The sequence below is a fragment of the Mercurialis annua genome, linkage group LG3 (assembly GCF_937616625.2).
Source record: "Mercurialis annua linkage group LG3, ddMerAnnu1.2, whole genome shotgun sequence".
Lineage (NCBI taxonomy): Eukaryota > Viridiplantae > Streptophyta > Magnoliopsida > Malpighiales > Euphorbiaceae > Mercurialis > Mercurialis annua.
This window is the reverse complement of record NC_065572.1, coordinates 16,398,240-16,411,839: the sequence shown is the minus strand read 5'-3', so window position 1 is coordinate 16,411,839 and position 13,600 is coordinate 16,398,240.

The following is a 13,600-nucleotide window of genomic DNA, read 5'->3' as shown; positions in this document are numbered from 1 at the left end:
GGAGTATTTTCATGATCAACTTGAGAAGATGGATGCCTTAGGTAATGGTTCAGTTGAACATTTACTTACATATCCACCACACACATGGTGTAAGGCATATTTTTCATTTGATTCTAAGTGTGATGCTGTTGATAATAACATGTGTGAATCATTCAATGGGGATATGTTAGAGGCTAGGAAGATGCATATTTTAGGACTTCTTGAATGGGTTAGGAAAGATGCAATGAATAGGATTCACAAAAAGAGGATTGAGTGTCAAAAATGGTTTACTAATGTGAGTCCCAGTTCTGTTTTGATGCTTGAAAAAAATATGAACAGGGCTTGTAATTGCCATTTAGATCACAATGGAGAATCTATGTATGAGATTTCAGAGGGAGAAAATGGTCACACTGTTAATATTCTTACTAGAAGTTGCACATGTAGGTTTTGGGATTTAACTGGAATTCCCTGTCCTCATGGTATTTGTGGCATATACCATAGTGGAAAGGATTTATTAAGCTTCATAGATGATTGTTATTCTAAGGATAAATACTTGGCTAGCTATGGGTATGCAATGATGCCAATTAAGGGAAAATCAATGTGGCCAAGGACAGGGAAAGAGCCCCTTTTGCCTCCAAAGGTCACCAAAAATGCTGGCAGACCAAAGAGGGCAAGAAGAAAAGATCCTGAAGAGCCAAAGCCTTCTGGAAAATTGGCTAGGACAGGTGCTGTGATGACTTGTGGTTACTGCCATAACAGAGGCCATAATGCTAGAGGATGTGTGAAAAAGAAGAATGGTATTCCAGTGCCTGCAAAGGAAAAGGGCAAGCAATTGCATCTGATTGATGAAGATACTGACATAGAGGAACAAGCACCAGCAACAGGAACAGCTGAACAAGCATCAACAAGACCAGCAAATGAACAACCACCAGCTCCAACTGCTCAGGTTTCTTTCTTGTTTTGCATTCCTGTTTTTTGGTTGGAGGGGGACATTGACCCAATTTAGACAAGTTTGAGGAGTTATTTGATTCTTTTTTTGCTAGTTAAGGGGGGAATTTGATCTGAACATATATTGTACAGGGGGGTGATTGATCCATATTTTATTTTGACTTTCATTTTTTTCCAGGAAAGGGGCAATGCTTCAGGGGTTCAAAGGGGCAGGGACAAACAAAAGATACGTCTCCCTAGTACCAAATCCAAGAAAAACATGTCAAACACAGTGGGAGCAGGACTTTGCCGAGATGACATTACAGGGGAGGTTTCATTCAATGTATGTTGGCTAAGTGATTTCTTTTTTTTCTTTTTAAAATATGTCTGATTATGTTAGCTAAGTGCTTTCTTGTTTCTTTCATTGTAGTCTGGTCAACTAGGGGATAACTTATTCAATTCAGACAATCCAATACCTAAAGAGCTCCAAAGAAAGATACTCCATAAAACTAGCACCGTGCAATATGAGGGCAGACCTTATTATGGCAGATTCAGGGCACCTGGCCCTCAATGGATGGGGAGTGAGAGCATATCAACTACACAACTCGAATCTGAAGTTGAGAGAAGGATTGGGCAGATGCAGAGGAATAAAGGGGTTACAGTAGAATCAGCTCCTAACCCCCCATATAACAGCTTCTCTATCCCAACACCACCTGCCTTTCATAGTGTAGGTCCACCACATTTCACCCACACAGTATCTGGTCAGTCTCTGTCACAAACTGATTCAAACTCAGTCACTACACCAACTCCATTCAATGTGCAGCAATCCACTTCCATGGGATCACAACTTTCACAGTCTGCTTCGCATGTACCTGGAGTGCAACAGATACCCAACTTAGGAGGTGTTGCCCATGGCCAGAGGCAAAAGCCAACAAACAGAGTTAATGCTCCTTTCAAGCAGCCAACTCCCAAGCCAAATTGGAGGATATGACTGACCACTTGGCTATGGAGTTCGTTTTGGTTTGTATTTTGTGAATTTTGTGTGCCTGTGTGCACAATGATGATGGTAGTCATCTAGATTAGGTATTTTGGCAATGTAGTGCATGTATAAGCAAACTACATTTTGGGCAGTTTATTAACAGGTTTCTTGTAATGAATGTTGCTCTTTTTGTTATGGGAACAGGCTTGTATCTCTGTTTTTGGTTAAATGAAAGATTAGTTTGTTATGTCAAACAGCAGTGTTATTTTTTACATGTAATATCACTAACAACAACAACTGCATGCACACACAATACTAACATTTGCTTAACCTGCAAAATTTCATTCATAATTAATAATTCCATTACATCATTTAGATAAAATAAACTACAAGTCATTAGGCACTGCCAATGACAGCAACTATTACAAGACCTACAACCATTACAAGTACTCCAAATGCACCACCTACACACCAGAATCTCCTTTTATAAATATCCCCTTCTTCCCTAGCTAGTTTCACCAAATTCTCCAACTCTCCTTTATCTTGCAGGTTATTGAAACAATCATTCCCAAGAACCAAATCATCAACTTCATCCAACAATTCATTAATCAATTGCTTCGATCGAGCAGTATACGCATCATCAACCCATTCAAAGTATCCACAACCCAACTCAGCATTTTTGCACCCATAAAATCTTCTTCCTGGGTTATCTTTTGTCCAAGATACCCAAATCGGAGCCTTCACAAAAACCCCGCAATCACAGTAATGAGGTCTTCCTTCGTAATGAAAATCAGGCCGGTTGGAGCGCTCACGTCGAAGGCAACGTCGTCTACTAGATCGACTTGAAGATCCTCGAGAAGTTGCCCCAGTTGACATGTTCAACAAGTAGTAACAGAGAAATTAGGGTTAAGAAAAACTGAGGGATAGGGAATTTCAAAGAGAGAAGAGAAAATAAATAAATTTGGGATTTCAGAAATTAGGGATTTCAAAGAGAAAAGAAAATTAGGGTTAAGAAAGAAATTGGGTTTGTAAGAAACGGTTTCTATTTAAGGATCAACGGTTTCTATTAAAAAATTAATAAAATGGGTTGCGTGTATCTCAATCGCGAACTGAGACTGGCAGAGGGGGGTTTTTGAGACAAAAACGCAACTTTTGGGTTAGTTTGTACCAAAACCGGCCAAAATGACTCATTTGATATTTCGTGCCAAGTTGAGGGGGTGATTTGATCCTTTGTTCTCAACACAACAGTAAAGGGCATTTATTGTATTTTTTGTTTCTGCAAATTAAAGGAAAAATTGAGTAAGAGTGTTAAATACATTAAAAATATAAATAAGACAAATAATGTATAAGTGTCATGTAATATAAAAAAGTTTTTAAAAAAAAAATAGTTAAAAAAAGAACAAAACATCCGGTCCAATGCTGGTTGAACTGGTTCAATGAAAATTTATAAAAGTAAGAATATTTAAAATTAGCGATGATTTTAAATTTTTAGCAATAGATTTTTCCGTCACTAATTTTATTTGTTTTGTTTGGCTGGTTCAATTATCGGTTCAATTATCGGTTTGTCCAATTCGATTCGGCCGAAATTTTGGTTTTTTGCTGTTTTAGAACCGGACTACTGACCGAATTCCGATTCGACCGGTCCAGTTCTTGAAACACTACAACAAAATATCAACTTACACCCTCAAATCGGCACGATAGATTAAAAAATCAATTTTACAAAAATCGATTAGAAAAACTCCAATTTTCCTTCTCATTCATTTCTTCTTTGTTTTGAACAGTAAAACAAGTTCGATGAACGATAACTATGTTTGTCAAAACCTCTTCTTCCGTTCGTTATCGGTTTGACGAACCCAATACTTCCAGCAACTATTAGATCATTGATTTATGTAAATTTTGGTAAATTTCTATTTATTTATCATTCATTGATGTAATTGCTTGTGTTGGAGAAGAAGAACCGAAGACAAAAACCGTCATTGTTGATCCTCCTCGCTACTGACGAATGACGAACGGATGCCCTGCTGCCACTTCTCTATTCCGTTGCTCCCTCTGTTTTTGCTGCTGCTCATCGGTTCGAAGCTCGTTGATAGATGGTGGAAGAGATGGGGGCTGTCGGTGGTTAATTAGTTTAGCAAGATTTATCGGGATTAGTGAGGAGTTTTAGTTAAATTGGGCTAATGAGGATTAACAAAAATCAATTATGTTTAATTAGAATTAATTATAATTAAATAAATGCCCCACTCTTTGTTTTTGTCAGAGAGGTGAAACCGATTTGGTTTGACAAAGGTTATTTTTTGAGCAAATTACAATGAAGCCTTCACATTTGACATAATTCACACTTTAGTCCTTGTTTGAAAACTAAACTATATGACCTTTCACTTTTGCTTCTGTCAACATTTTAGTCTCTCCATCCATTTTTAGTGTTAGTCAATGAAGTCAAAGGACTTATGGGTAAATTAATTATCAAATCCGAGGGACGAAATCGTTGACAAAAACAAAAATGAGGGGTGAAATTGTTGAGAAAAACAAAAGTGGGGGACCACATAGTTTTATTGACTTCATTGACTAACATCCAAAATGGACGGAAAGACTAAATCGTTGACAAAACAAAAGTGAGGGGCTATATAGTTCAATTTTCAAATAAGAGATACTAAACTGTAAATTATATCAAATATGAGGGGTATAATAGTAATTTTCTCTAGTTTTTTTAACTTATTTTTCGTAGTATTGACCTTTTTAATCTTTCCTACTAACTTGAAAGATGGATTTGTTTATTAATCAAAAAAAAGATCTCTCTTTTAAAGTTCTATGGTCCTTTTTCTTTAAAAATATTCATTTCAACTTTGGCTTTTTGAAAAATGAAGAATATAATTGTATGAGTTAAATCAAATTTTTTTTTTTGCCAATATTTAATATTTACTTTTATGGTTTCTCTGCTTTATTAAATAAATCTTTTTAATATAAAATTTATTTTATATTTGAATAAATTTTGTTATAATGTATTTTATGTTTATATGTGTTTTTTTTAGAATATTTAAGGACCTTTAGTGATTGCACAGATTTAAATTCAAGTTCTTCATAATCCAAGATATTTTAATAATTTTATAATCTATCTTTTTAAAATTTCACTAAAAATGGTTAGAAAAGATTAGATTTTAACAAATCAAGCATGTTGTCGTCTAATTAAACAAGTGTTAAATTAAAATCCTCATGTAATGCTTCATTCGCTAATGTTTTTGATTTTTCTTCTTTTCGATTAACTTTGTATTTATAGCTTACTTGTTTTTTCAATATTTGTTATATTATAATTTAAAATATATAAATTTTATTTGTGTGACCTTAACTAATTATATTTTTAATTTTTTTAATAATATTTCTATTAAAAAAAGAAAAAAGAAAAAAAAAGATCAATAACATGGTTGTCCTTGTGCTAGCATGCTATTTGTTATAAAATTAAAAACATTTACTTCCTACAAATGGACATGTAAACTAATCAAAATGCTTGAAAGTTATTTAAAAATTATTCCAATAAAAGTATTTAAATTTATTTTTAAATTAAATAAAATTTCTTCAAAATTAATTAGTTCTTATCTATATTATATATTAAAGCACGGAGGGGGGGACATAAAAACTTACTGAATAATCCTTTTCAGTTTACTACTAAATAAAGGTTTTATTGTAATTAACTAATTAGTTATTTAATTAATCACTATTGTAATTAAAATCCTAATTAGAATAGGTAGTTAAATTATCTTCAATTTAGTTTTTAGTATGTAAAAAATAACTAAATTGTCACCAAATTAGTAGGAATACCTATCTTTTAGTTTGATTGAACTACAAAATTAAAATACTATATTTGGTCAATATAATATTATTTAAATTTGTATCTTATTATTTTTAAAGATATTATTAATAAAATTAAGTTAATTATTTAATTATGGTTATTATAAAATTGAATAAATTTAGTATGAAAAAAATTTAATAAACGAATATATTATATTTACTTTTATAAATTTTTTAACTAATTTAATATTAATTATAAATAAAAAAATGATATAATTATAATAAATTTACTAGTATGTTCATTGACGAGTTACGTTGCGAGCCACGTGCATAACACGTAATGCGAAACTAGTATATTTAAATGAATCAAATTGAAATTTAGAAATATTTGAATTAATTGTGCAAACAAATTAGACTTTTTAAAATAAAATATATTTTTAATTTTTTTTATGAATAAATATATTTTTAATTGTGCAAACAAATTAGTCCATGATGTCTTTATAGCATTTGATTTAAATAGTTTTGAATATCTAACTGCAAACGTACTTTCTCACTCAGGGTTGACTGACCCAACCAAAATTTTCAGATCCTAGTAAGTGATTGTTTTGCGTTTTTGGGAAGCTTGTTTAGCGTGGATATTACTACTAGAATACAGGCGTTTCGCGACAAATTTTAGCGACGGATATGGAATCCGTCGCTAATATAGCTGTTTAGCGACGGAATTAGCGACAGATTCCATATCTGTCGCTAATATTCATCAACGACGGTATTTTTATCGCTACCCTGTCGCTACTTTTGGCGGTTTTTGAAGAGAAGCCATAACGCCTTTTTTGATCGATTTTAGTGACGGATATGGATATCCGTCGCTAAAATCGACTGAAAAAGAAACGTTGCGTTTCAATTTACCAAGTAGCGACCGATTAAATATTCTGTCACTAAATTAAGTAACGGAAGAATTAAATTCGTCGATAATTGGTAAATTGAAACGATTCGTTTCATTTAACTCGACTTTAGCGACATATTTCCATATCCGTCGCTAAAATCGAGTTAAATGAAACAGAGAACCCTTCTTCTCAATTTTTCTGATTTCTGAAACTTAAAAAAACTGTCGCCGCTCTTCCCCTATTTCATCTCCAGTGTCGTGTCCCTTCCGCCGCCACCAAGCCTCCTTTCTCCCCTATTTCATCCTTCTTTCTCCCTATTTCGAGTCTTATGTTAGTTTTTGTATTAGTAGATTAGGTTTTTAATTTGATTTAGTTTTTGTTTAATTTTTTTTAATTTAATTTCAGAAAACCGCTGCCTTCGTTCAATCGCTGCCTCCTCCAAATTTCCAGTTTACACTTACTGAATTAGAGGTTGGTATTATTTCAATTAAATTAATTTTTTTGTTAATTTTTATTAATTGGTTTAAATTATTTAATATTTGTTATTTCTGTTTATATATGATTAAATTAGGTTGTTAAATTAGGGTGTTAATTAGATTGTTAAAACTATGAGTTAAATTAGGTTTATTTATTTGTTAATTTTAGGATTACAAAGTGTTAATCTTAGGTTTAATAATTATTAATTTTAGGTTTAGTAATTTATTAATTTCAGATTTATTAATTGTTATATTTAGGTTATAATTACCCATGACCCCTTAATTTTAGGGGTACGGGCGATAAACCCCCTAATGCTTAAAAACGGGCGCTAAACCCCCTGATTTTTGTGCCGGCGCTCAAAAAACCCCCTAAGCTTCAAATTTGACCAAAATACCCCTTACGCCGTCTTTTCTGGTCAACTGACATTTTTTATTAAAAAAAAATTGACGGCGTCACGTCAGCTGCCACGTCAGCAAAATATCTTAAAACTTCAAAACACCCAAAATACCCCTAATTTATTTTAGAAAAAGACAAAAAAAAACCAAATCTAACCTAAACCTCTACCCTAACCCAACAGCCGACCGAACCACTACCCATCAACAGCCGAACCACCGCCGGAAAATTTTTCGGTCATCTTCTCCGATTTAAAGATGACTGAAAAATTTCCGGTCATCAAAAAAATATGTTCCTTAGAGGAACAGAGATCAGTTCCTCAAGGAACAGAGATCTATTCCTCAAGGAACAGATCGCCCGATATGTTCCCTGAGGAACATATCGCCGATTTGTTCCCTGAGGAACATATCTGCAGATCTGTTCCTCTGAGGAACATATCTGCAGATCTGTTCCTCTGAGGAACATATCTGAATTTTTGATGATCAGAAAATTTCCGGTCATCTTCGAATCGGAGAAGATGACCGGAAAATTTTCCCGCGGTGGTCGGGTAGGGGTAATGGTCGGGTTAATTCATTGGATTAGATTGAGTTGATTTTTTTGTCTTTTTTTAAATTAAATTAGGGGTATTTTGGGTGTTTAAATTTTTTAAGGTACTTTGCTGACGTGGCAAATGATGTGACAGTGTCAGATTTTTTTTAAAGAATGTCAGTTGACCAGAAAAGACAGCGCCAAGGGTATTTTGGTCAAATTTGGAGCTTAGGGGGTTTGGTGAGCGCCGCCACAAAGTTCAGGGGGTTTAGCGCCCGTTTTTAGACATCAGGGGGTTTAGCGCCCGTACCCTTAAAGTTAAGGGGCCATGGGTGATTATTAGCCTTATTAACATTAGGCTTATTATTTGATAATTTTAGGTTAATTAAATGAATTTATATTATCCTAAAATTGAATTCAAATTTTAGGTTGTATTAAATTTATAAAATTTTCCATTTTTTGTTATTCTTAAATTATTTTATTTTTAGTTTAATTTAAATAGTAGGCTTTGTTAAAGTAGGGTAATTAGAATTTATTTGTCAAATTCAGTATAATTATATTTTAATTAGATTATAAATTTTAAATTACGTTTAATTTTAAATAATATAGATTACAATTGACAAATTTAAGTTAATTATAGTTATGTAATTTTTTTTAAATTATTGGATATAATTATTAGGTTATAGTAGTTTAATTAATTGGTCGTGTTTGATTTAGGTTAAAATATTTTTAAATTATAATAAATGGTATTGGTACATGGTTGTTGTGAGTGCTTAGTTTGATATTTACTTTAGAACCTTATAATTTGCTTGCAGGACTTCCCTTAAAAATGGGTGATGCTCATTTTTAGGCGAAGTGAAGCCCAATTTTTTTTAAAAAATGAATGTTTCTATTAATTATATAATAACAAAATAGTGAAACTAATTGCGTGATAGGTTTAATAGCCTTCAGTTGGTTGCATCGTTCAGACATCCCCATCGATCTTTGTTTTCTGTTGCGGTTCTGCTCTGCAACAAGTAAATACTGTTATTATTTTTATTTTTATTTTCATTTATAATTAGTTAAACTATAAGCTGTTTCAACCTAAATTGACCTCAATTTTATTCCCACCGAATAAAATCATAAACCTAACCGTGGATTTCCCGTCTTGTGTGTTCAAGAGATTGGACGACACAGGATTGTACAGTTTGTACAGTTTGCAAAGCTGGTCCTCTCGTAGCTCGGTCACGAAAACCATATATGTCTAGTAGCAGTAGAAAAATATTCGATTGTTTTCTTGCATTTGTTCTCCGGGTGGATGTATAGTATATGTTTTGTAACGCTTATTCCTCGCGGAATATGTAATTAGCATTACAACGCATATACTAAATATCGCACTTAAGGAGAACGGCGCCGGAAGGATGCCGAATATTTTTCTCTGTTGCTAGGCATATATCGTGGCCGAGTTAAGGGGCGCCAATTTTGCGAATGAGATAGGTCCATACCTTTAAAGAAGTCAATTATATTGACTTGTTATTTTCGAGAGAAAATCCCTCCTAATTATCCGTGCTACAGAAATAGAATCAAACCGATGTTGGATGTATAGGCGGCTCCAGGGCGGGTTGCTATGCCCAGGTTTTGACGAGCGCGTGCAAGAGTTTGTGAATTTCGCTTCACGCCATTCCACGTGTATGAGTGAGCCCAAGATTAAATGCTCCTGTCCTAGGATAGGATGCAAAAATACGAGTTATCGAGATGTCGAAACGGTGAAACTAAACATTTTGTAGAAAGGTTTGTGGCAGATTATCAAGTATGGATAAGTCCGTCGCTAATTCCCTTTTTTCCAGTAATATATTGCTTCTACAAAGTCTGCTCATGGTTGTAAACGCATAGCTATAAGTTTACCGCTTTTAATATTTTATGAATTTTGTAAATACTCTGATGTTTTAAACTATGAAAGGATGCTGCATTTGTTTATATTGTAATTCGCTATTTAAAAATTAAATATTCTTGATAAAAGTTGGTATCGATTAAGGCTTGCTACGGGTTCTGGAGCAACCACGCTCGTTCCTTAGCGCCAGTCGCGATCTGCGTAATTGGGTCGTGACAAAGACCTTAGCCTATAGAATTCGATCCCCCCACCTAAAAAAACTCTAAGTTGGCCGAACGTCACATCACACTCACACACACACAAAGTCACTCAATTCCAGTCTGAAAAACACCCAAATACACTGCAATTCTCTAAGAACGCAAACTTCCACATATTCGAAGCTGGATTTCACATTCTCTTAGCCAGCAAACGAGCCAAGGACTCAGAACGGTACTTCTGAGGACCCTCAATTCATTCTTTATTGCTTTTTATGCCATGATTTTTGTTCAATTGCTGAATTTTTCCAAATAGGATGCATGTTAGATTATTTTTGTTTTTTTTTTTAATAATTTCCAAATTATGTGTTTTTAATGATTTTTTCATGTAAATTCAAAAATTATATGATTATAATGCTGTTTTAATACACATTGTATGCTAACAATCCATAATTATGTCAATTATAGAGCTTAGAATACATGTTGGGATATTTTTGTGTTTTAATTCGATGTTAGACACCTTAATAATCCCAAAATGTGTTTTTTGCTTTCCTTGTGCTTTTTGATGTGTCTTAGAGTGTTTTTGCATGACAACCCGATCCAAAACGACGAAACGACGAACTGTTGTCCCTACTGCCCCAGACGCCGGCGCCGCCATGCCAACCCACCAGCGCCGCCGGCAATACACGGTGCCGTCGGCGGCACTGTTGGTGGAGGCACCGCATGTTCTTCCCCCTTCTCCAAAACCAACTTCCAGATCTCCCAGATTGCGATCCATACTTGCAATTAAGTTTATAGACTTGGTTGGGCTCGAAATTAGGCCCAGTTTAAACCCAGGTGTAGGGAATTTAATGCATTTCAATTTTATGCACTGTAATAGGCCAGACCTGATGTAATGCGGACCACGGATTCCAAAATGTAACATAAAGTGTAATTTGGGCTCATAAGCCCACAACTGGCGAACCGAGCTGCATCCATGCCGAGTTTAGGGACCACCCGAACTCGGAATCGACCCCGATGCTAACTGATAGAACTATATCGACGATACAGACAACTTCCATGTTCTGTCTGAGAACCAGTTCTGAACACACCGACGGTGAAACATGCACGAGTGTCAAACACTCAAAAGTCAACGAGGTTTAAACGTATTCGTCACCTAGTATGCATACCAACTGCCCGTGAGCACGTTTACAATGTTTACTGCTTTCCAAAAGCATGTCAAATCCAATATTAACAGGCTAAAGGACTAGCCACGTTAAATTAGCTAAATCAAATTAATTCTGGCCAATCACTTAGACATCTGAGGACTACCACAAATAAGTAGTAAAAGATTGTACATGGCATTCAAGATCACCTAATAAAATCAAACAAACTTAGACTCCCAGTTTAGGCTTTGTGCATGTAATCAATCCAGACTAGCCAAACTTATGTTATTTATTAGAAAGCGTGAGGTTTAGATGTATGCTTAGGAGTATTTGCTACTTGCTTTGCATGAACAGTCTAAATCGAGTCATATGCGCGTCAAACGTGTTTACTGCTTTTCCAGACTTGTATATATTTTCAGCACTATATCCTATTGACTGTTATTGTATGTTGAGATAAGAATAACAAATATGTCCGGTATATAAAACCAGTAACTGATAAGCCTAGCACAAGAGTCTCGGGGAGGTCCACAAATCCGGTCTTTTGGTCTGATGCACGATAACCTTACCCCATAAGCGAGTAAGGTTATCTATTCAGTATAAAAGGCATTTCCTAGTTGAACTAGGTGACGACTCCATTTTTCAAACCTTTTCAAATCCGAAGTCAACCATAAGCCTAGGCGAGCGGCCCCCTAACCCCGCTCTGCTCGCACTAAATTAATCATGAGATAAAAAAACTATATATTTGAATTATCTCATTTATGCGATTTTTAAATTTTCTAGTATGAGATTCAATCCATATCTATAGTTTTGGATCTCTACTCTTATAACCCGAAAATATTTTTAAATTATGATTAAACGATCGCTACTTTAAAAAAGACGTTTAAAGGTCAAATAGAATTGAGTCTTAAAATTTGACTAGTAAATTGAGTTAGTCATGATTGATAGAATAATTGAAGAGGAAAAGATTTGTCGAGGCCACACTTAAAATTTTCTAGTAGTCTGACACATCTATTATGTAGACAACAAAAACTTATTTTGAGATTTTAATCAAACAATAAATATGTTATGGTGATATTGGTAAGGCATACAATTATGATGAAGATCTTATGATCATTTATTGTAGTTAAATAAATAAATGGATCTTTTGTCATAGTAAGATTATATGGTTTTCTATTGAGAAACTATATCCCTAATGTGAGCAACGGGGTTTGTTCGTGCACTCAAGATTTTAGCGACCACGATAATGTTGGTAATCAAAACCTGAGACATACTGTAGACACCTATTTTTTGGACAAGTAAAAAGTGATAAGGAACTGAAGAGTCCAATGATGATTTCCAGAGAAATCCATCCGGGTGACGAGCTTTTGACTTGCTTGTTGGAATCTAAATTGCAAACTTGGAGGACTAAAACGTAATTAGGCGTAAATAGCCCATAAAAATCCAAAGAAATTATAATCTAAGTCTAGAAATTGGACTAATTGCCATATTTTAGAAGTTTATTAACCATACCCAAACCCACAGGGTCCCAAGAATCGTTTTTAATACGTTCGGGCACCAAATAACACTTTTAGACATAGTTATCATTTAATTAATTAATTAATTAATACGAATTTAAAAAGTAAAAATCTAAGGTAAATAGTTTAAAGTTAATCTTAACACCTAATGACTTATCACTTAACAGTTTAAACCCTAGAAGAATCTAATCTAACCCTAGATCACCCATTCCCCTATAAATACAGCCTCAAGTCAGCCTGGCTAAAGGTGGCACATAAACCCTAGAGGTGGCACACAAAACCTTAGAATTAGACAAGCCAAATTCGTCCCCTCCCCTAGAAATAGCTAGCCGAATTGTACACCAAAAACACACACAAATCACATCAATTCCAGACCAGAAAAACACCTAAGTACGCATTGATTCTCTAAGAATTCAAGTCCTACACAGATTCGAAACTGGATTCCGCATCCACTTTGCCAGTAAACGAGCCAAGGACTCAGACTGGTACCTCTGAGGACTCTAATCTTCTTTCCATCACTTTTTGCTATGATTATTTAAAATTTCTAGATTTCATGTTTTTAGACTGCATGTTTAGGCTATTTTACTGTAAATTGTTTAAATTATGTTTTTGCCATAATTGTTGGTTTTAACAATATTGTCATGATTGCCATAAACATTGACTAGGAAGCATGTTAATAGATGAATTAATATGTTTTGTATGTTTAGATCCAGAAATCCAGACACTAAAATTGCTTAGAATGTATGTTTAGGTTAATTACAAGCTTATTTGACATAATATGTTTAATTCAATAACTACTGCGATTTAATAGTTGTGATGATGTAAATACTCCTTACCTGTCGTATTTAGAATGTTTGATTTTAGCATGCAAAACGGGCTCAAAAACAAGCTGAAACGAGCTAAAAACGCTCAAAAAAGGATGCTGGA